This window comes from Odocoileus virginianus, chromosome 24 (assembly GCF_023699985.2).
Source record: "Odocoileus virginianus isolate 20LAN1187 ecotype Illinois chromosome 24, Ovbor_1.2, whole genome shotgun sequence".
NCBI classification, from domain to species: Eukaryota; Metazoa; Chordata; class Mammalia; order Artiodactyla; family Cervidae; genus Odocoileus; species Odocoileus virginianus.
In genome coordinates, this window is record NC_069697.1 from 5,961,618 (window position 1) to 5,985,356 (window position 23,739).

General features: G+C 39.3%; 1 long non-coding RNA gene across 1 annotated transcript; it reads left to right on the forward strand.

Annotated features, from left to right (window-relative positions):
- Positions 1 to 7,970: 7,970 nt before the first annotated feature.
- Positions 7,971 to 11,035, forward strand: LOC139030904 (uncharacterized). The gene is made up of 3 exons (XR_011483344.1): positions 7,971 to 8,145; positions 9,112 to 9,163; positions 10,759 to 11,035. It is a non-coding gene; the product is annotated as an uncharacterized lncRNA (long non-coding RNA).
- The last annotated feature ends 12,704 nt before the right edge of the window (positions 11,036 to 23,739 follow it).

The following is a 23,739-nucleotide window of genomic DNA, read 5'->3' on the forward strand; positions in this document are numbered from 1 at the left end:
CTAATTCCTCACTCATCATATATTTATCAGGGACCTTCTTTTCTGTCACTTTGGTTAGGCTCTGGAGATGTCATAGTGAGAAAAAACAGACTTTGTTCCTGACCTCATGAAGTTTAAAAATAGAAGGAGACAAATTCTAATGAAAACAATCACATAAATAAATGTACTTTTACAAACAGTGAAATTGCTTTGAAGTAAATGTACCTGGTACTACGAAAGCAAATAATAGAAGACACTGACCTTGACTGGAAAGGGTGATGAGGGAATATGAGGGATGGCTAGAAATTCTAGAGAAGAGGAATTCAATAAAACTCCTGTTGGAAGGGAAAGTATGTGCAAAGAGCCTGTGGCCTGAAGGAGCTTAGTGCTTTAAGAAATGTGAGAGCCAGGATATTTGCTGGACAGAGAGCGAGAAGCAAGATGTGAAATGAGATGGAGACACATAGGTAGACACTAGACCCTGCAGGCCCCAAGAACTTTTTATTCCACAAAACAATGGGAAATGGTTGAAATTTAGGCTGAGGAATGACATAAGCTTGTTGAAATGGTCACTCTGGATAGACTGAAGAATGCACTGGAAGAAGTTAAGATTTGCTATAGCCAGTGGCCCTGGAAAGAGAATGGCAGTTTGGACAAGGATGGTAATGAGGTACCTAGAGGGCCATGAACAATTCAGGGGGAGACGTTTAGGGGGTACAGTGCATAGGAGTTAGTACAATTTTAGATGTGGGGGTGGCATATGAGAGGAAGCTGTTGAGGATGGCTTTGGATTGTGGCTTCCGTAATACGATGGAAAAGGCATGATTTCCTTGGACAAAAACCTTGGAAAACTAACTGGTTTATTATATGTTCATTTAGGGGCATATATGGAGGTTGGAAGTAATTTTGATGGATGCATGCAAGTGGAAGTTTTTGACTCCAATTAGATATTTGATTCTGGATCTAAGACAGGACATATATAAATTTGTGTGTCATTGATATGTAGCTGATAATGGAAGCTATGGGTGTGTATGAAATCATCAATAGAAAGAATAGAAAGTGAAAAGGGTATATAGCTACAGTTGAGCCTGGAGGAACTGTATTTAATACAGGGAAGCCCCATATTTAATACAGTGGCTCCCAAAGCATAACCCCCAGACCAGCAGTATCCAAATCACCTGGGAATCCATTGGAAAGGCAAACAGAGTGACTGGAATCTAAAACTCTGGATGTGGAGCTCAGCAACATGTCCAGATGATTTTGTGTGTGCACACTCAAGGAATGGTTAGGGCTAATTCTGACCATTGATAACAGAAAGGTGGAGGATGTATCAGTAAAGATGACAGAGACTGAGCTGTTTGCCAGGTGGTGAAAGGAAAATCAAGCATCATTAGAGTCTTTTGGGAAAGGGATGGAAAAATTCAAGGAGAAGGTTAAGATCAAGAGTTAAGTGTAGTTGGGAGATCAAGTGAAATGAAGATCACTTTTGGCTTTAGGAAAGCTGTTTTGTTCTAAAGATGGAGATGGAAATAGAGAGTACTAGAGAGTACTGAGGACTGAGTGGGAGGGGAAGAAAAGGTATAAGTACTGACAACTCTTTTTTAAATATTTATTTTTATCTATTTATTTGGCTGCTCCAGGTCTTAGTTGCATCAAGCAGGATCTTTGGTTTTCATGGCAGCAAGTGGGATTTTTACTTGTGGTAGGCAAACTCCTAGTGTGGCAGCTGGGATCTAGTTCCCTGATCAGGGATTGAACTCAGGCCCCCTACGTTGGAAGCATGGAGTCTAGACTACTAGACCACTGAGAAAGTCTAGGCAACTCTTTTTCAAAGTTCAAATAGGCTCTGGATCTGGAGGAGAAAGTGGGGGTGTGTTGTGAACATTTTTAAATGCTGGTAGAAAAGAGCAGATTGAGAGAATACAGAAGAGGTGGTCTAGTAAATCAGCTCTGAGCATCCTTGGAAAAGCAGAGGGCTGGGTTCGATCGCCCAGATAGAAATAACTGCATACAGGTCAGTATCCCTTGTTTAAGGGATGAGTTAAGAACTTGTCTCATACCATTCTCTCCCTTGCTCACTGTGCTCAGGCCACATGAGCTTCTTTATTGTCATTGTTACTTGAACATGTAATAAAACCATCTCTTCAGGAACTCGGTTCTGGATTTCTCTCTTGATCTTTCCATGATTGATTCACTCTAGTCATCTGAGGCATACGTAAAATGCCCCTTCCTCACAGAACACTATCTTTTTTTTATTTTTTAATTGAAGGATGGTTGCTTTACAGAATTTTGTTGTTTTCTGTCAAACCTCAACATGAATCAGCCACAGGTATGCATGTATTCCCTCCCTTCTGAACCTCCCTCCCATCTTCCTCCCCACCCCACCCCTCTAGGTTGATACAGAGCCCCTGTTTGAGTTTCCTGAGACACACAGCAAATTCCCGTTGGCTATTTTACGTATGGTGATGTAAGTTTCCATACATCTCACCCTCTCCTCCCCTCTCCCCATGGCCATAAGTCTATTCTCTATGTCTGTTTCTCTATTGCTGCCGTATAAGTAAATTCTTCAGTACCATTTTTCTAGATTCCATGTATATGCGTTAGAATATGATATTTATCTTTCTTTTTCTGGCTTATTTCACTCTGTGTAATAGGTTCTAGGTTCATCCACCTCATTAGAACTCACTCAAATTTGTTCCATTTTATGACTAATATTCCACTGTGTATATGTACCACCACTTCTTTATCCATTCATCTGTCAGTGGACATCTAGGTTGCTTCCATGTTCTAGCTATTGTAAATAGTGCTGCAATGAACAATGGGGTACATGTGTCTTTTTCAATTTTGGTTTCCTCAGGGTATATGCCTAGGAGTGGGATTGCTGGGTCATATGGTGGTTTTATTCCTAGTTGTTTTAGGAATCTCCATACCATCTTCCACAGTGGCTGTATCAATTTACATTCCCATCAACAGTGCAAGAGTGTTCCCTTTTCTCCACACTCTCTCCAGCATTTATTGTTTGTATACTTTCTGAGGATGGCCATTCTAACCAGTGTGAAGTGATATCTCTTGTAGTTTTGATTAGCATTTCTCTAATAATGAGTGATGCTGAGGATCTTTTCACGTGTTTGTTAGCCACCTGTATGTCTTCTTCGAAGAAATGTCTGTTTAGGTCTTTCTCCCACTTTTTGATTGGGTTGGTTGTTTTTCTGGTTTTGAGTGGTGTGAGCTGCTTGTATATTTTGGAAATTAATCATTTGTCAGTTGTTTCATTTGCTATTATTTTCTCCCATTTTGAGGGCTGTCTTTTCACCTGGCTTATAGTTTTCTTTGCTGTGCAAAAGTTTTTAAGTTTAATCAGGTCCTACTTGTTTACTTTTGTTTTTATTCCCATTACTCTAGGAGGTGGGTCATAGAGGAACTTGCCTTAATTTATGTCATTGAGTATTCTGCCTATGTTTTCCTCTAAGAGTTTTATAGTTTCTGGTCTTACATTTAGGTCTTTAGTGCATTTTGAGTTTATCTTTGTGTATGGTGTTAGGAAGTGTTCTAATTTCATTCTTTTACATGTAGCTGTCCAGTTTTCCAGTTTAAACTTAGCACAATTTATTGAAGAGATTTTCTTCGCCCCATTGTATAATCTTGCCTCCTTTGTTAAAAGTAAGTTACCCATAGGTGCATAGGTTTATTTCTGGGCTTTCTATCTTGTTCCATTGGTTCATATTTCTGCTTTTGTGCCAGCACCATACTGTCTTGATGTCTGTAGCTTTGTAGTATAATCTGAAGTCAGGAAGGTTGATTCCTCCAGCTCCATTCTTTCTCAAGACTGCTTTGGCTATTCAGAAAAGGGTCTTTTGTGTTTCCATATGATTTGTGAAATTTTTTGCTCTAGTTCTGTGAAAAATGCCATTGGTTATTTGATAGGGATTGTGCTGAATCTGTAGGTTGTGTTTGGTAGTATAGTCATTTATACAATATTGATTCCTCCTACTCAGAAACATGGACTTTCTCTCCATCTATTTATATCATCTTTGATTTCTTTCATCAGTGTCTTATAATTTTCTGTGTACAGTTCTTTTGTCTACTTGAGTAAGTTTATTTCTAGATATTTTATTCTTTTTGTTGCAATGGTGAATAGGATTGATTCCTTAATTTTCCTGATTTTTCATTGTTAGTATATAGAAATGCAAGTGAATTCTGTGTATTGATTTTGTATCCTGCGGCTTTGCTAAATTCACTGATTATCTCTAGTAATTTTCTGATACTATCTTTAGGGTTTTCTATGTACAGTATCATGTCATCTGCAAACAGTGAGAGCTTTACTTCTTTTCCAATCTGGATTCCTTGTGTTCCTTTTTCTTCTCTGATTGCTGTAGCTAGAACTTCCAGAATTATGTTGAATAATAGTGGTGAAAGTGGATACCCTTGTCTATTCCTCATCTTAGTGGGAATTCTTTCAGTTTTTCACCATTGAGAATAATGTTTGCTGCAGGCTTATCATAAATGGCCTTTACTAAGTTGAGGTAGGTTCCTTCTATGCCCATTTTTTGAAGAGTTTTAATCATAAATGGGTGCTGAATTTTGTCAAAGGCTTTTCCTGCATCTATTGAGATGGTCATATGGTTTTTATCTTTCAGTTTGTTAATATGGTGTATCACATTGATTGTTTTGCATATATTGAAGAATTCTGGCATCCCTGGAATAAACCCAACTTGATCATGGTGTAAGAGCTTTTTGATGTGTTGCTGAATTCTGCTTGTGAAAATTTTGTTGAGGATTTTTGCATCTATGTTCATCAGTGATATTGGCCTGTAGTTTTCTTTTTTTGTGTTCTCTTTGTCTGGTTTTGGTATCAGAGTGATGGTGGCCTTGTAGAATGAGTTTTGAAATGTTCCTTTCTCTGCAATTTTTGGAAGAGTTTTAGAAGGATAGGCATTAGCTCTTCTCTAAATGTTTGATAGAATTCTCCTGTGAAGTCATCTGGCCATGGACTTTTGTATTTTGGGAGATTTTTGATCATAGCTTCAATGTCTGTGCTTGAAATTGGGTTGTTCATAATTTCTATTTCTTTATGGTTCCATCTTGGAAGATTGAACTTTTCTAAGAATCTGTCCATTTTTTCCAGGTTGTCCATTTTATTGCCATATAGTTGTTCATAAAAGTCTCTTATAATCCTTTGTATTTCTAGATTGTCTGTTGTAACCTCTCCTTTTTCATTTCTAATTTTGTTGATTAGATTCTTCTCTTTATTTTCTTGATGAGTCTGGCTAAAGGCTTGTCAATTTTTTTTATCTTCTCAAAGAACAAGCTTTTAGTTTTAATAATCTTTACTATTATTGTTTCTCTCATTTCTTTTTCATTTATTTCTGCTCTGATCTTTGATTTCTTTCCTTCTACTAATTTTGGCGTTTCTTGGTTCATCTTTTTCCAGTTGTTTTAGGTGTAAAGTTAGGTTGTCTATTCGATGTTTTTCTTGTTTATTGAGGTAGGATTGTATTGCTATAAACTTCCCTCTTAGAACTGCTTTTGCTGCATCTGATAAGTTTTCAGTTGTGTTTTCATTGTCATTTGTTTCTAGAAATTTTTTGATTTCTAGTCCCTTTTGATTTATTAACCTGTTAGTTATTTAGAATGTATTGTTTAAGCTCCATGTGTTTGTGGTTTTTACATTTTTTCCCTTGTAATTGATATCTAGTCTCATGGCATTGTGGTCAGAGAAGATGTTTGATATGATTTCAATTTTCTTAAATTTACTGATGTTTGATTTGTGACCCAAGATGTGGTCTATCCTGGAAAATGTTTCATGTGCACTTGAGAAGAAGGTGTATTCTTCTACATTTGGATGAAATGTTCTGATGATATCAATGAGATCCATCTCACCTAATGTATCATTTAAGACTCGTTTCCTTATTAATTTTCTGTTTTGATGATCTGTCCATTGGTGATGATCTGTCCATTGGTGTGAATGGGGTGTTAAAGTCTCATACTATTATTGTGTTACTGTCAATTTCTCCTTTTATGTCTGTTAGTGTTTGTCTTATGTATTGAGGTGCTCCTGTGTTGAGTGCATAGATATTTCCAATTGTTATGTCTTCCTGTTGGATTGATTCCTTGATTATTATGTAGTGTCCTTCCTTATCTCTTGTAATCTTTATTTTAAGGTCTATTTTGTCTGATATGAGGATTGCCACTCCAGCTTTCTTTTGTTTCCCATTTGCATGGAATATATTTTTCCATCCTCTCACTTTCCGTCTATATGTGTCTTGAGGTTTGAAGTGAGTTTCTTGTAGACACCATATATATGGGTCTTGTTTTTGTATCCATTCAGCCAGTTTGTCTTTTGGTTGGAGCATTCAATTCACTTACACCTAAAGTAATTATTGATATATATGTTCCTATTGCCATTTTCTTAATTGTTTGGTGTTGATATTGCAGATCTTTTTCTTCTCTTGAATTTCTTGACTTTATAAGTTCCTTTAACATTTCTTATAAAGCTGGTTTGGTGGTATTGAATTCTGTAAACTTTTGCTTGTCTGAAAAGCTTTTGATTTCTCTATCAATTTTGAATGAGATCCTTGCCAGGTACAGTAATCTTGGTTGTAGGTTTCTCCCTTTCAGTACTCGAAATATATCCTGTCATTCCTTTCTGGCCTGCAGAGTTTCTGCTGAATTATCAGAAACCCATAAACATATTGTACATTACTTGTTGCTTTTCCCTTGCTGCCTTTAATATTCTTTGTGTTTAGTCTCTGTTAGTTTGATTAGTATGTGTCTTTGTGTGTTTCTCCTGGGGTTTATCCTGTATGGACTCCTTGTGCCTCTTGGAATTGATTGACTATTTTGATTGACTATAATTGATTGACTATTGAGAAATTTTCAACTATAATCCCTTCAAAAATTTTCTCATACCCTTTCTTTTTCTCTTCTTCTTTTGGGATCCCTATAATTCAAATGTTGGTGTTTTTGATATTATCCAAGAGGTCTCTGAGACTATCCTCAGTTCTTTTCATTCTTTTTACTCTATTCTGCTCTTCAGAAGTTATTTCCACCATTTTATCTTCCAGCTCACTGATTTGTTCTTCTGCTTCAGATATTCTGCTATTGATTACTTCTAGAGTATTTTTAATTTCAATAGTTGTATTGTTTGTGTGTTTATTCTTTAATTCATCTAGGTCTTTGTTAATTGATTCTTGCATTTTATCCATTCTGTTTTCAAGGGTTTTGATCATCTGTACTATCATTATTCTGAATTGTTTTTCAGGTAGTTTACCTATTTCTCCTTGATTTTTTTGGACTTCTGTGTTTCTAGTTGTTCCTTCCTTTGTGTAGTGTTTCTCTGCCCTTTCATTATTATTTTTTAACTTATTGTGTTTGAGGAGTCCTTTTCCAAGCTTTCAAGTTTGAATTCCTTCTTCCTTTTGGTTTCTTCCCTCCTAAGTTTGGTCCTGTGGCTTATGTAAGCTTCATATAGGGTGAGATTTGTGTGAGCTTTGTTGTTATTGTTTTTCCTCTGATGGGTGAGGCTGAGTGAGGTGGTAATCCTGCCTGCTAATGACTGGGTTGGTATTTTTGCTTGTTTGTTGTTTAGATGAGCTTCCTGCACAGGGTGCTACTGCTGGTTGGGTGATGCCGGGTCTTGTGTCCAAGTGGCTTCGTGTGAGTTCTCACTGCTTGATACTCCCGAGGGTTAGTTCTCCGGTCGTCTAGGGTCTTGGAGTCACTGCTCCCACTCCAAAGGCTCAGGGCTTGCTCTCTTTCAAGTGGTGGAAAGCAGGTTCCTTGTTCACAAGGCTCCAGCCCCCTGAGGCCTCCACTCAGTGTTACTCAGACACTGCCAGCAACCCATCTTGTTGGCTCTTCTCCAACTGATCCTTCCTTCCTAGTGACACGCTCCACTGCCAAGGGGACGGATGTGACGTCACAATCGGGAGTACTTGCCCTGGAAGCGCTCTGGACTCTCTGTACCCACTGCAACCAAGAGACAGCCTGGGTGCTGCGCCCCAGCGTTTCCTGGGAGGGGGAGGGGAAGAAGACGTGGGTGGGTCAGAACACTGTATCTTAATGTCGCCTCCTTTTATGGCCATCCCCAGTTGTGGCCTAAGCCAGTATCCTGTCATTCTTCACAACTTCACTTTCCCCTCCCTTAAATTATTTATTTATTCTCTGGTAGGTAATTCCACCCGCTTACCTGGTGTCTCAGATGGTACATAATCTGCTGCATTGCAGGAAACCTGGGTTCAATCCCTGGGTCAGGAAGACCCCCTGGAGGAGGCCATGGCAACCCACTCCAGTATCCTTGCCTGGAGAATCCCATGGACAGAGGAGCCTGGTGGGCTACAGTAACTATATAGGACAGAAGGATTTTTTCCTGTTTCCAGATTTAGCTCTGGTTTTCAGAACAATATGTGGAGTATGGTAGGCTTTCTATAAACATTTGTTGATGGAAAGAATAGAGTGAATGCAGATAAATCTACCTTGTATATTTGATGAAGGGAGGTAGAAGGGTTTCCTTTCACTAGGTTTTACTTCCTCTCAAAGGAATAAAAAGGGAGTCATCATCTAAGGACAAAGGTCAGGGGAAATCAGGGCTATTATTTTACTAAAGAGTGGAGAAGGGGCTTCCCAGGTGGCACTAGTGGTAAAGAACTTACCTGTCAGTGCAAGAGAAATAAGAGACATGGGTTTTATCCCTGAGTCAGGAAGACCCCCTGGAGGAGGGCATGGCAACCCACTCCAGTATCCTTGCCTGGAGAATCCCATGGACAGAGGAGCCTGGTGGGCTACAGTCCATGGGGTTGCAAGAGTTGGACACAACCGAAGCGACTTAGCATGATTGTAGAAAGTTTCCATCCAGAGTGAATTACAGGTGGTGTTGAGAGTCACTTGAGGGAGATAACCAATAACCTTGAACTTAGGGTGATGCATTGAGTGACTCTCTCCAGTGGTGCTCAGCTATGTAGGGGAAATTTGGAAAACACAGGTGGTTAGGTACATCAGGGCTGGTAACTTTCCCAGTATGATGGACTTCAGGGCCTGATAAGGCTACAGGGTCATAGCCGAAATAGTTAAGTAGGAAACAGGAATGTTTGGAAAGCCGTGCCCATGACCAGGATGTCTCGTTTGGAGTCACAGCTTCCATGATCACCGAAGGCAGAGGCAGAGGTGGAAGAAGTCATTAGGAAAGGTCAGTGAATCGAGTTTTCCTAAAATGTTTTGAGGGCCTGAAATGTCTTATAAGCCCATTAGATATTTCAAATCATAATATAAAATACTTCACTAAAAAAAAAGGCGGATAAAAATTGCCTTATAAATCCTAAACCATGAGCGTATATGTATTACCATGAATGTAATCTGTTACCATCACAGTAGATGTAATTTTTGTGCAGGCCTGAAAGTTGCATCTCTGAATTGTAAATGATAAAGTGAAACCTCATTACCTCCTTCCACTAATGAAGAATTAGTGATAATTTGATTACCAGCTGGGCTAATACTTTGTTTCATCAGTGAAAAAGCCATAGCATAAGAAGAAATGGATTTGTATATTGACTTTGTCACTTTTTCTGTGTGTGTGGCCTGGGACTAGCTTCTTAACATGACTGAATCTCTGGTTTTTTGCATCTGTATAAAGGAGGGAAAATTAAATGTTTCACAGCATTGTCCTAAGGATTAAATGAGGACATGTAGGTGAAAGTGTAAACAATAAACCCCCCGACAAAAAGAAGGTCTTTTTATGGTCTACAGAAAAGCTATCCACTAAGGAAATTAACATTCTAATAAGACCTCAATCAAATACTTAGCTCATTACAAGTTTTTAATCATCTTAGAAGCACTGTTTACAAATAACATAATTGCATAAGGTGGACCAAAAAGAACTGCCCTGTTTTGCCAACTCTACCTGATTTTAATGAAAACACATTTATTCAAAATAGTTTATAAAAATGCCTTATAGTCCTGATTTTTCCTGATGTTAGAGGCTATTTTATCAGAGCATAATTTTATTTTATTTTAAAATATAGCAATTCTAGCATAAAAACTGTGGTGTGTGTGTGTATGTTTGCACTCTTGCACGTATAGTTTGCACATTATACCTGTAACTTCTGTAATATTTTTTCTTGTCAGATCAAAGTTGATACCTATATATACCTATCCTCATCCAGACCAGTTTAATTATGGGAGCACAATTTCCTATATCAATGAAAAGATTGATTGATGCAACTTTATTAACATCTATAGCATGACCAGATATTTAAAGTCATAACATAAAATACATAACTGAAAATAAGACAGCATTACTATGTAAAATATACATAAATTATTTTGCTATATTTTTATAGTGTTTTTCTTATTTTTAGGGAGATACACATTGACCCAAACCTAGTGTTTGGCAGTGTGAGCAGGAGAGAAATGGAAGTTGTTATTTATTCATATATTAATATCAAGATGTGAGAACAAACCTCTCATTTTTACAGTGTGGCCAAGGTTATAAAATATCTCCAAATCTATTTACTGACTTGACAACACCTACATATTGAGTTGGCCAAAAAGTTTGTTCCCATCTTACAGAAAAACCTTAGCGAACTTTTTGGCCAACCCAATACCCTCGCCTGCACTGGCTTCAGCTGTTGGCTCCATGGGGGTATAATTGAAAACAGGCTAGTTACTTGGTTTTTTGAAAAATCATGGCTGTGTCTGCTCTCCAGTGTGTGTTGCCCAGGACCTGTCGAGTGAAGATGCTGTTTGAAAGTTCTGTGAATACTTGTTTTGATTGCTTACATTTAGGTTGTCTCCAGCTATTAAGAGAAGGAAGCTATGTTTCTTTCCACATCAACTCACTGAAGTCTGAGCTTACTTACCATCAAGTGAAAATGGAATTTAATTGGTGGCTGCTGAGAAAGTTCAACAAAAACTCGCCAGTATGATTTCCTGAGCTATGGATGCTTTCTGAGTTAAACCTGTCAGGATGCTAGCAAATGTGAACCAATTTTCAGTAAACATTCCGTTATTCTAAAAATTTTCGGTAAGGAAATTCTTAATTCATGTTTTTTCCTCCACCTGTTTTGGAAAACATGACTCAGGGACAATACAGATCATTGTACCATAGACCCGAGGAAGTGAAGTAGAATATTCAAATGTTATAAGAGAGGAAAATCAGGTCAAACACAATAATGTTTGTAACAATGATGCATATTTTGTTTCCTTCAAGTTGGGTATAGATTAGGAAATGTAATTAGGTAGACTATTACTTTCCTATTCATGCTGCCTCCTGATTGAAAAAGGCAACAATTTGAATTCTTTCATGTTTTTCCCATTTTGTTTTGGAAGAGCCTAGAAATCAGAGCCCAGTTATGAGCTCATAAAGAAAGCATTCTACCTATACTCCCTTCTAAGGGAAAAGTCAGAACTGACAGCTCATTAGATGCACACTTGATTACTTATCAACCCCTGTAGCCCTGGCATGGTGTTCTCTAGTGTCAGGGCCAGCTGGGGACAGTTGACTAGGCAATGGGCAGGGATGGATGCTTCAAGGATTCACCAGTCAAATGGATTGGTGGCAAGACAGGGAAAGGGCCAGGAAATGAAATCCCAACTAATATTGGGCCCTCTGCATGCCATCCTTATCATTGCTTTGCTCATCACACCCTTGTCTTTGATTTTCAGCCACAAGGAACTTCTTTCACTTACTGAATCAGTGATGTATCTGGAGGGGGTGGGTGTGGGAGGCAGGGGGAACACCTGTGGTCCTGAGCACATCTCCAAAAGCGGTGCCTGTTCAGACCATGGGGAGGACGAGAAAGTTGAAGAGTGGCCCATAACCCCAAGAGGAGACTCTGACTGCACCTCTGATACGAAGGGGCCATTTGTTTATGCACACTCCCTCTCCCCAGTCTGTCCACGTGCTATTCCTTTTCCCTGCTCTTCCCTTTTATCTTGAATAAGTCTTGCTCACACTCTAGGTCTCTGCTTGGACATCGCTTCCATTGGAAGCCTTCCCCTATCTCCTCCTAACTAGTCTGGATCCTTTTCTATGTATCCATTGCCCTATTTACAGTTCAGCATTCATCACAGGGTGTGTGCCAGCCTGTTGATTGGGTCGCTCACTAAATCATATGCTCTCTAAGGAAAAAAGTTCAATCTCTAGTATCTCAGGGTCTGACATCCCCACTGGATCATAATAGGCATGTGGTAAACATTTGTTAGATGGAGGAGTGAATGAATGAAGGAATGATGAATGAATCGCAACAGTGTATACATCATCTCAGGTGGATTTGAAATACAGCTTTTTCTTATTTAAAATCACATCTGTTGTAAATAAAACATCAGAGCTACAATGGCAGGGGGAAATTACATGAGTTTCATTTTGGTCTACTCATTGATTAGGAAGCCTTAAAATGAGACTTTAACAGATCAATCTCAGTTGACTTATTAAAAATATCTATGTAATGACTTAGCTATTATTTATAGAATGTACATGCATGATGGTATAATATTTATGCAGTTCCAGTTTTTTACAAGCAAATCTTTATAGCAGTGAGTATAAATTTTGAAACTGAGAACAACAGTTCTTTTAAAACCTGAATTAGAGTTCCAAGAAAGTTGTCTGAAGATGGCATGGTATCTACTTTGTTGATTGTGTGAGAGGAGGTGAGAAGACATGTTCTAGAAGTCTTGTCACTTGAGACCAGACAGGAGAAATTTCTGCTGGGGGTCAAGTTAGGACTTAAATATGATGAAGGAAACAAATATCGGTAAAGTTCAGAGAGGGTAATGGTAATGGATTTGGGCTTCTCTGGTAGATCCCTAGTAGAGGTTTGACAGTTATCAACTTTGAATGGGACAAAGGTTTCTATTTTAATAGTTGGTCATATACATGGAAATTTTAGGAAAGGACATATTCTGTTATGATCTCAATACTTCTATTGGGACGAATCTTCTCTATTGTGTTAATCTCACTTGTTGTTCAGCCGCTGAGTCATGTCCAACTCTTTGTGACCCATGGACTACAACAGGCCAGGCTCCCCTGTCCCTCACTATCTCCTGGAGTTTGTTCAGATACACTCTTCCTACTGGGGAGAACTAATTTGATCTCTTACCTAGACCACTGGATAACCTTCTCATTGGCTCTCATTTGATTCTATTCTCTTCATTATTCAGGAAATTTGCTTCAACAATTGAGGGTGATCATCTAAAGCAGGCACTGGTAACTCTTTCTGTAAAGAGCTAGACAATAAATGTGATCTCTGTTTTAACTATTCAAGCAGACTGGTGTAATGTGAAAGCAACTATAGACAATACATAAATGAATGAACATGGCTATGTTCCTATATGATGTTTATATGGGTGTTAAATTTTATACAATTTCCATGTATCACAAAATATTCTTATTTTGATTTTTTCAGTCATTTAAAAATATAAAAAACATCTTGCTCATGGGTCATACAGAAACATAAAATGGGAAGACATTGGCTTGCAGGCCATCATTCACTGACTACTTTTTTCCCCTCTTTAAAAACTTTTATTTGTTTATTTATTTATTTTTGGCTGCACAGGGTCTCCCTTGTGGCCCATGGGCTCTCTCTAGTTGCAGCAAGGCTTTGTTGCCCTGCTACATGTAGGATCTTGGTTCCCCAACCAGGGATCGAACCCACTTCCCCTGAAGGTGGATTCTTAACCACTGGACCATCAGGGAAGTCCCTGACTCCTATTTTAAAGCATAAATTTAATTGTAACATCTGCATTTTCTATTCTGAAGTCCTCTGGTTATAGTTAGGTTACTGATTCCCCTGGCTGTGATAGGTGGCCTCTCTATATTGGCTTAAACTGGATTAAAGGTGATGTTTATTTTCATGTAATAGCCTAAGGGTGATAATTCCAGGGCATGTGTGGAAGCTGCAGGGAGCTGGGGACCCAGGCACCTTCAGTCTGGTTGCTCCCTATCCTCAGGGTGCTGCTCTCATCAGCAAGGTCCAAGATGGCTCACCACCAGTATGTTTACACTCTCAGTTTTCAAACACCTGGAAGAGAGAGGAGGAATGGCCTAGCTTGAATCTAAGACCACCGTGTAGGTAGCACATGGTGGAACATTGACAGTGATAGTTAGCAGACAGCAGGGAGGGAGTAAGAGGCAGTTCCCCAAAGACAGGGATACATCGCCTCACTATTTAAAAAAGTGGATAACTATCACAAAGGTTTCCAGTAGCCATAACATGTTTCTATTTCATTACTGCTCCTTGGAGATGCTGGTGTCATTCTGCTGCAGCGGTAGTGTATTAGCCTTGAAACTGCTCTGTGGTCATGAGCTGGATGCCAGGAGGCAGCACTGTCTGTTAGAAATCTTAGCTCACCGTGTTGACAGCCTCTGTCCCAGTGAGTCTTGCCAGGAGTAGAAGGGAAGGAGAAAATTCATAGAAAAATCCCCAATGACATTCCAAGGAGAGAAGAGAAAAACAGCAAGAAATGCAGAATTTAAAAAAAACTAGTTCTTCCTGTATCTAGTTCTGAATCATGGATTCACCTTTTCTTTCAGTTAATGTCTCCCCCCAAGGGAATGAAGACTTTGAATGACTTTGTTATTGCTACTTTGTTGTTATGGATGTTCTTTTTCCATAAACCTTAAGCAGAGGGGTTTGTTGTAACATTTATATTTACCCCAAGATACAAAAGAAAAAACTACCATCTCATCAAAATTGCAGAAAATCTATATCATTAAATACCTTGAGCATAAAAGTGGTATCAGGGTTGGGACTGAGAGGGGCCGTAAGTGGGAAACTGAAATTAGAAAGATGCAGAAGAGGAAATTCTTTGACAAAAATGTCCCTAGAATTCCTTGGAAAATGACAGAAGACTGGATGTAGGGCTTTGGAGGGGACAGATTATCTGGAGGGAGAATGTGAGCAGATTTGTAGAAAGTTGTACCAGGTAACCGATTTAGCCCAGTGAATTAGAGAACAGTTGAATACACTGAAAAATGACATCAAATGTCATCCAGTTACATCATGAGATTTAATACATGAAATTTTATGCTCACAAATTATGAGAAGGGAGGGATAAGGGTTCTAAGATGGGCCTCCAAGAATGACTTCTGGAAGAGTTCATAATTTACTTGGAGTTACCACCTGTAACACTATAAATGGTGCTATAAGTTCAAGGACACAGCCCATAATTTTGATCCCAGGATTCAGTCATCTTTACTAAAGCAGGACTATGGTGAAGCTGCTGCTGTGAACCACTTCCTCTCATCACCCAGGAATCTACGGAAAGGACCTAGAGTTAAGATCCAGAGATCTAAAAGCTAGAAGAAGCTGATCCAGTCATGTCTTAACACCCAGACAAGCTCTTGAATAGAGCCTGAATCATTGCTGCAGAAAGCAACTCCCATTCCCACGCATTGCTTGCCAGCACAAAGAACCCAAAAGGAACGGACGGATTCTTTCATCTTTCTTGGTCTCACATAGCTCATGCAGGTGCATTGAAGACTCTTATTTGTGAGACTTCCCTGGTGGCACAGAGGTTAAGAATCTGCCTTCCAGTGCCGGGGACTCGGGTTCGATCCCTGGTCGGGGAAATAAGCTCCTTCGTGCTGCGGGCAATTAAGCATGTGTGCCACAACTTGAGCCCAAGTGTGTGCCACAGCAAGAGAAGGAGCCTGTGTGCACAGGGAAAAGTCCCCGTGCCACAACCGAGACCTGGCACGGCCATACATAAATACATATGCTTTAAAAAAGAATCTTACTTGCAACAAAAATGGTAGATTCACATTAAGAATTTTACATTCAAGGAAGCCTAGATGTTTGTTTTTAGGTTTTCCAGTCTGTCTAATTAGAAGATAAAGTGGAACTTGAGAAGCTAACCTTTGCTGCCTGGGTCTTCCCAGGTGGCTCAGGGTAAAGAATCTGCCTGCCAACCAGGAGACATGGGTTTGGGCCCTGGGTCAGGAAGATCCCCTGGAGAAGGAAGTGGCAACCCCTCCAGTGTTCTTGCCTGGGAAATCCCATGGACGAGGAGCCTGGTGGGCTACAGTTCATGGGGTCTCAAAAGAATCAGACACAACTTAGTGACTAAAAACAATAACCTTCAATATCCAGCATATATGTGTAGCATTTATTTATGTGTGTGTTTACATATGTATATATATTTGTGTCATATATGTATATACCTACACCATGTAAAGCATAATCATGCCTTATGTATTTGTGTATAGTACTCAATTAACTTGTAACTGAAATGATAAAGTAGGCTTAAAGGTCTTAAGAAAATCACACCTATAAGGAAGGAAATGTATATTTTTATTTAGCTCTACTTGTAGTTGAAGAGGATAAAGAGAAATGAGGCACTCCAAGTTAATTTTTTAGGTGGCTTAATACCTGATGAATTTATATGCAAAACACATGCTAATTTTTTTTTTAAAAAAGCTTTCAAAAGTCAATAACCACTACCTTCAATGGTGCTTTGATTCATTTATCTATAAATCGTCTTTCCTACTTTCTGATTTTCCCCTTACATCACAGGAACTCTGGCTTAACATAAAGCGCTTGATATTTGTGAGGTATCAGCTTGCCCTTTTGCTAGTCCTCTCCTTTATGCAGCAAATAAAATGACTGTAACCACAGTGAGCTAATTTTTACCTCATTTACTTCTCCTGGGGAGCAAGACAAGGGAATATAGTTTGACCTCAATAAAACAAAATGGATTTATATTAATTGCGTACTAGAGAAAATCCATTAAAGTCATTTCAGATGATAAAAAAATTGTTAAGATTTTCAGACCATATTAAGGTTTTTAATGTAAAATAACTAATTTTCCTATCACTGGAATAAAATTAAAATGCAGTTCTTTTCTCATTTCTCTGACTGGGAAAAAAATTTGCAAGGGTTTGGTTTAACCATACTACTGAACTAAATATACAACAGTGTATGTGAAGCTTTTCAAGCTATGAGGAGAATTCATCCAGGAGACAGATTCATTTGAGGCTATTCTTTATCAGTACATTTTAAGCCTAGGGAAATAGCATATCTGAGAAGGATGATGCATGCTTAAAGCGTAAAGGTTCTTAGGTAAAAATAAACATACATATTAGTAGCTTTTTTATAAAATGGGGAAATAAAAAAGATTGGGAAGGAATGCTGTGTGGTTCATGCCACTGTGAGGGGGTGTTTGCTTTTTAACGGGCTATTCTACTCAATAGAAGATAAAGGCCATATTTAGTTTCCTTTTTCCTGAGAGGGTTTCCAGTACCCTTTCCTCACTGTAAGCCAAGAATATGCATCAGACAACAGACTCACAGCAGAAGGCTATCAGAGTTAGACAGGGAAAAGCCCTTCTGGGTTATTAAATAATTCATTGCAAGCATTTACAGAGCATGCTGGTTGGAGGAAATATACTTAGATATAAAAAATAGACAGATAATTTTAAGCCCAGTCAACATTCTCTAAGTCCGTACATGGAGATTGAAAATGATATCCTAATACGAAGAAGTGATATCCCAGAACAGGTGACATGGGGCCAGAAATGGGGGACATGGAGGGAGAAAGTAGCTAGCTAGCTGTTTCACATTCTCTCCCTTGATATTTTGCCATTCTAAATTTCCCAGCCCTCTTGTGTGTGACCAAGTTCCCACCAATGGCATGTAGATGAAAGGAATGTGTGCCATTTTCAGGCTTAGGTCATATGCCTCCCATGAGAATATGCAGATCCTCTTCACATGTTGCTTATTAGCTGGTCTGCATCTAGAGACTGCAGGAGAGGCTCTGAAGTTTAGTTGCTACATAGAGCCTTCAAGTGGAAGCAGCCTGGTCCTTCTGTGACTGGTGGAGTGGACCACCCTGCCCCATCTCACTGACTCTGCGTTTATGGCAACCTGAAAAAGAAAGACACCCTTGTTGGTTTCAACCACTACAATCTACGAGTTGTTCATTGCAATGATCAGCCACTCTAACTAATAAATCACATAAGTGGAACAGCAGAACTTAAAAAGTGCAAGAAGGAATGTTCAGACCAAAATACAGAATAGAATAGAGACTTGCCAATAAGGATGTTCTGGCAGAAATCCCTCGGTGCTGTTTACCATTACTAACTCTAAAATCTGGTCAAATTTATTCTAAAATTTTCATTTGTTTTTAGGCTTACTTATTCTCTCTTGGAGAAGGAAATGGCAACCCACTCCAGTATTCTTGCCTGGAGAATCCCAGGGATGGAGCAGCCTGGTTGGCTGCCATCTATGGGGTCGCACAGACTCAGACACAGCTGAAGTGACACAGCAACAGCATTCTCTCTTGACTTTTTGTAAAGTTGAAGCACTCTCCAGGTTTTATCAAATTCCCTGAGGTGAGGTTCTGATGCCCCAAGTAGATAATATTATTTGGATATACTCTGTATTTTGAATGCATGCTATGATGCCATCAAAATCCTCTGTTCATTCATTTATTCAGTCACTCAATCAACAAACAAAAAACAAACAACACATGTGCCAGATATAGTGGTCGGGTGGGTGGGAGAGAAGGAATTCTTGCTTCCTTCCACAGGTAGTGGACCCAGGACTCCATCTGTATTCCACACGCCTTTTTAGGAATCCCCTTCACTTCAAAGCAGCATCTTCAATGATTACTTCTTAGTCAGTTACTATCACTTTGCTCACTTTAAAATACTCACATCTTAGACACTCAGCAGTTTCACACACAAATAAGTATGTAAAGACAAGATTTCAGTGAAAAGCAAAGTAAAGGTTGGAACCTCAGTTTTCATCATGATTTTGGGGTTTTTCATGTTATTAGTCTCACCAGATGATTATACCTACTTGAGTTAAAGAACTCAGCTTAATTACCTAAATCTTTGAAGTTCAGGCTGTACAAATAGGATGTTTGTTGGTCCTGAGTAAGAAGGTGTATCAGAGGAAAATGTCTTTCTTTTTTAGGATATGATCGTACGTATTTATTTATGTTATTTTTGGCTGTGCCGGGTCTTGGTTGATGTCTGAGCTTTTCTCTGGCTGTGGTGGGTGGGGACTCCTCTCCAGTCGCTGGCTCAGCGTCTGGTTCCCTTTTGTGGAGCATAGCTCCAGGGCATGCGAGCTTCACTAGTTGCAGCATGCAGGGTCAGTAGCTGTGACTCCTGGGCTCCAGAGCACAGGCTCAATAGCTGTGGTGCACGGGCTTCCTTGCTCTGCGGCATGTGGGATCTTCCCAGATCAGGGATTGAACCCATATCTCCTGCCTTGGCAGGTGGATTCTTCACCACGGAGCCCCCAGGGAAGCCCAGGAAATGTCTTTCACACACAGGTTTATACATTTTTTCTCTCAAGTCCAAGTGTTGGAACAGTGATTGTGTTGCAGACATTTTTGAATGTGAGATACAGCTTTTTCTGCTTTAAGGAAGAATGAGTCATTATACAAGTGACCAAATAAAACACCAGTGATTCTGATACAGAATCATCAAATCAATTTTTATATAAGTCCTTCTCCCCCAACAAAACCACATAATTGTTCTTCTTTAAAACCATTATTAATTAGATTTGTGACTTTTCCTAATGTTTTTCTCCAATGTCTTTACTAAAAAGAAGCATTTCAAAATAATTATCCTTGTTAATGGTTTTCTGACTAAAATTTGTTTTATGCTGTTTATGTAGATTATATAAAAAATTCAGTTTCTTAACTAAATATTGAACACCATACCAGAAATTTACTAATGACTGCAAAAAAGTTACAATTTTATCTCATGGAATGGGGATGATGATATGCATCTAAGAATCAAACAAATAAATTCAAATGATTAGTTTTAAAATTTGTTTTAATATATTGGAGTATAGTTGATTTACAATGTTGTATTAATTTCAGCTGTACAGCAAAGTAATTTTTTTTTCATTTATTTTTATTAGTTGGAGGCTAATTACTTTACAATATTGTAGTTGTTTTTGCCGTACATTGACATGAATCAGCCGTGGATTTACATGTGTTCCCCAACCCAGTTATGTCCATACTCATTCTTTTTCAGATTCTTTTCTCATATGAGCTATCACAGAATATTGAGTAGACTTCCCCATGCTAGACAGTGGGTCCTTGCTGGTTATCTGTTATATATAGTAGTGTGTATGCTAATCCCAAATTCCTGATTTATCCCTCCCCACCACCTTTCCCCTTTGGTAAGCGTAAGTTTGGTTTTGATATATTTGACTCTGTTTCTGTTTTGTAAATAAATTCATTTGTATCATTTAAAATAAATTAGATTCCAGATATGGGTGACATGATATTTGTCTTTGTCTGACTTACTTCACTTAGTACGATAATCTCTAGGTCTGTCCATGTCGCTGCAAATGGCATTATTTCATCCTTCTTAATGGCTTAGTAGTGTTCCATATGCCACATCTTCTTTATCCATTTCTTTGTCGATGGACATTTAGGGCTCTTCTCTGCAAATGATTACTTTGATAAGTGTAATGAGGGAGAAGCACATGAAGAAAGTGAGACCTGGTGATCCACTGAGTGAAGCTTTCCTGAAGGCTGTGATCACAGAGCTGAAATCTGAAGGAAGGGATAGTTTCCCCCAGCAGTTTCGAGGTGGAGTACAATTAGGGGTAGAAGGTGGAGTGTGTTTCAAGTCCCAGGGGTGGAAGGAAGTGAGGACTGTTGGAGAGGTTGGGCGGAGGGGTGTATGGTAGATAGCAGACAGAGGAGAGGGAAGGGAGGCGGTCCCTGGAGAGGAAAAGACACGATAATAAGGCACTACAGGGTAGAGGCACAACATTGGTTTCTACCCCAATAATTGTAGAAGCCATTGGCAGACTTATGAAGGGAACTGGGGCTAGAGGGTCCATTTAAAATGATAGACTTTATCTTTGGCTTGTTCTTCTCAGTTCAGGTACTGCTTGTTAGAAAATCATAGTATTTCCTGTTGTTACAGACAGTGAAACACACTGAAGTACCCAAATAGGAGCTACCACAGATATAAAAATAGGGTCAGTTCCACTCTGCACAGGAGCAAGAGTATTCTGTTTTCAGAAACAACAGGATTCTGAATCAAAGAATGAAGCTATAATTTGTACATACTGAAAACTTCCCCAAAACAGAGATAAATCAGGTTGTTCTAAAAGTATTAATAGATTACAGGAAGGACCTTTGAGGTCTTTGCATTATCAACTTGGATGTAAAATCATTCAGCTCAAAGGGGGATTGAGTGTTGTGTCTATTAAAACACTTTGAAGATGGTGATATTATACTCCCAGTGGATTGAAAGCTGCAGTTTCCGTCAAATTATGTAAAGTGTATCAGAGAGGCTTAATGTTCATGATGATCTATCAGTTCAGTTCAGCTCAGTTGCTCAGTTGTGTCTGACTCTTTGAGACCCCATGAACTGCAGCACACCAGGCCTTCCTGTCCATCACCAATTCCCAGAGTTTACTCAAACTTATGTCCATTGAGTCAGTGATGCCACACAACCATCTCAACCTCTGTCGTCCCCTTCTCCTCTTGCCTTTAATCTTTCCCAGCATCAGGGTCTTTTCAAATGAGTCAGTTCTTCACATCAGGTGGCCGAAGTGTTGGAGTTTCAGCTTCAACATCAGTCCTTCCAATGAATATTCAGGACTGATTTCCTTTAGGATGGACTGGTTGGATCTCCTTGCAGTCCAAGGGACTCTCAAGAGTTTTCTCTAATGCCACAGTTCAAAAGCATCAATTCTTTCTCACTCAGCTTTCTTTGTAGTCCAACTCTCACATCCATACATGACTACTGAAAAAACCATAGCCTTGACTAGATGGACCTTTGTTGGCAAAGTAATGTCTCTGCTTTTTAGTATGTTATCTAGGTTGGTCATAACTTTTCTTCCAAGGAGCAAGCGTCTTTTAATTTCATGGCTGCAATCACCATCTGCAGTGATTTTGGAGACCCGCAAAATAAAGTCTGACACTGTTTCCACTGTTTCCCCATCTATTTGCCATGAAGCGATGGAACTGGATGCCATGATCTTAGTTTTCTGATTGTTGAGTTTTAAGCCAACATTTTCACTCTCCTCTTTCACTTTCATCAAGAGGCTCTTTAGTTCTTCACTTTCTGCCATAAGGGTGGTGTCGTCTGCATATCTGAGGTTGATATTTGTCCTGGCAATCTTGATACCAGCTCGTGCTTCAGCCAGCCCAGCGTTTCTCATGATGTACTCTGCATATAAGTTAAATAAGCAGGGTGACAATATACAGTCTTGACGTACCCCTTTCCCTATTTGGAACCAGTCTGTTGTTCCACGTCCAGTTCCAATTGTTGCTTCCTGACCTGCATACAGATTTCTCAGGAGGCAGGTCAGGTGGTCTGGTATTCCTATCTCTCTAAGAATTTTCCACAGTTTGTTGTGATCCAGACAGTCAAAGGCTTTGGCATAGTCAATAAAGCAGAAGTAGATGTTTTTCTGGAACTCTCTTGCTTTTTTGATGATCCAATGAATGTTGGCAATTTGATCTCTGGTTCTTCTGCCTTTTCTAAATCCAGCTTGAACATCTGGAAGTTCATGGTTCACGTACTATTGAAACCTGGCTTGGAGAATTTTGAGCATTACTTTGCTAGTGTGTGAGATGAATGCAACTGTGGGATAGTTTGAGCATTCTTTGGCATTGCCTTTCTTTGGGATTGGAATGAAAGCTGATGTTTTTCCAGTCCTGTGGCCACTGTTGTGTTTTCCAAATTTGCTAGCATATTGAGTGAAGCACATTCACAGCACCATTTTTCAGGATTTGAAATAGCTCAACTGGAATTCTATCACCTCCACTAGTTTTGTTCATAGTGATGCTTCCTAAGGCCCACTTGGTGATTTATACCCATAGATTAAACTTTGTTGGTCCATGTGCAATGACGTAAAGAGATTGAATAATGAGTTATTTCTTGATATTGCACAGAAAAAGAAAAGGACTTTTATCAGTTGCCTTAGTGTCTGAACTGAAAATGTAATTATGGATTGGAAGGATAGGATTGATATGACTTCTACGTGGCTGAGTCAATGGAAGGTTTTGTTTCTTTGAGAGTTTCTGCCTTAAAGAAAGACTCTTGGCTGATAACAGGGACAGCTTGGTGAAACTGATGTCTTCAATCTAGTGATTAATCTGTTACCAAGCAGGTGGCTAGTGCTTCAGTGCTTGGGAACACCACAGCAGTGAGGCTGATAAAGGACCAAAGGGAAGGATGGGACCGCCTTAGGGACAGTCTGGAGTTTTATGCATGACCAAGAGGTGATGCAGGCAAACTCAGTTGTATCTGACTCTCTTTGACCCCATTGACTGCAGCCCATGAGGATCCTCTCTTCATGGAATTTTCCAGGCAAGGATACTGGAGTGCATTGCCATTTCCTCCTCCGGAGGATCTTCCTGACCCAGGGATCGAACCTGTGTCTCTTATGTCTCCTGCTTTGGCAGGTGGATTCTTTACTGCTGCGCCACCTGGGATTCCAAGAGATGATTAGTCTTTGTTGTTTTTTGAGCATTGATTTTTATGTTTGGTACATAGTTTTTTCTTGTTCTCTAATTTATATTTCTTGGTTCTATTTTTTCTAGAATTCTTTTGTCATATATGCTAATAAAATGCTTTTGTTTGTCATGAAATTGACTTTTCCAGGACAGGTCACCCCACCTGGAGTAGAAATCTGCTATTTGTGTTGTTTGAGAAGGGGCATACGTTCAATGTCACCTTTGGATGGGCTCAGTTTCTGTCCAGTGGGACATTTCATTCAGTGATCACAGTAGGTTCCATTTCTGCATACAAAGCCTCAGATCTCTCTCTCTTTCATCATTT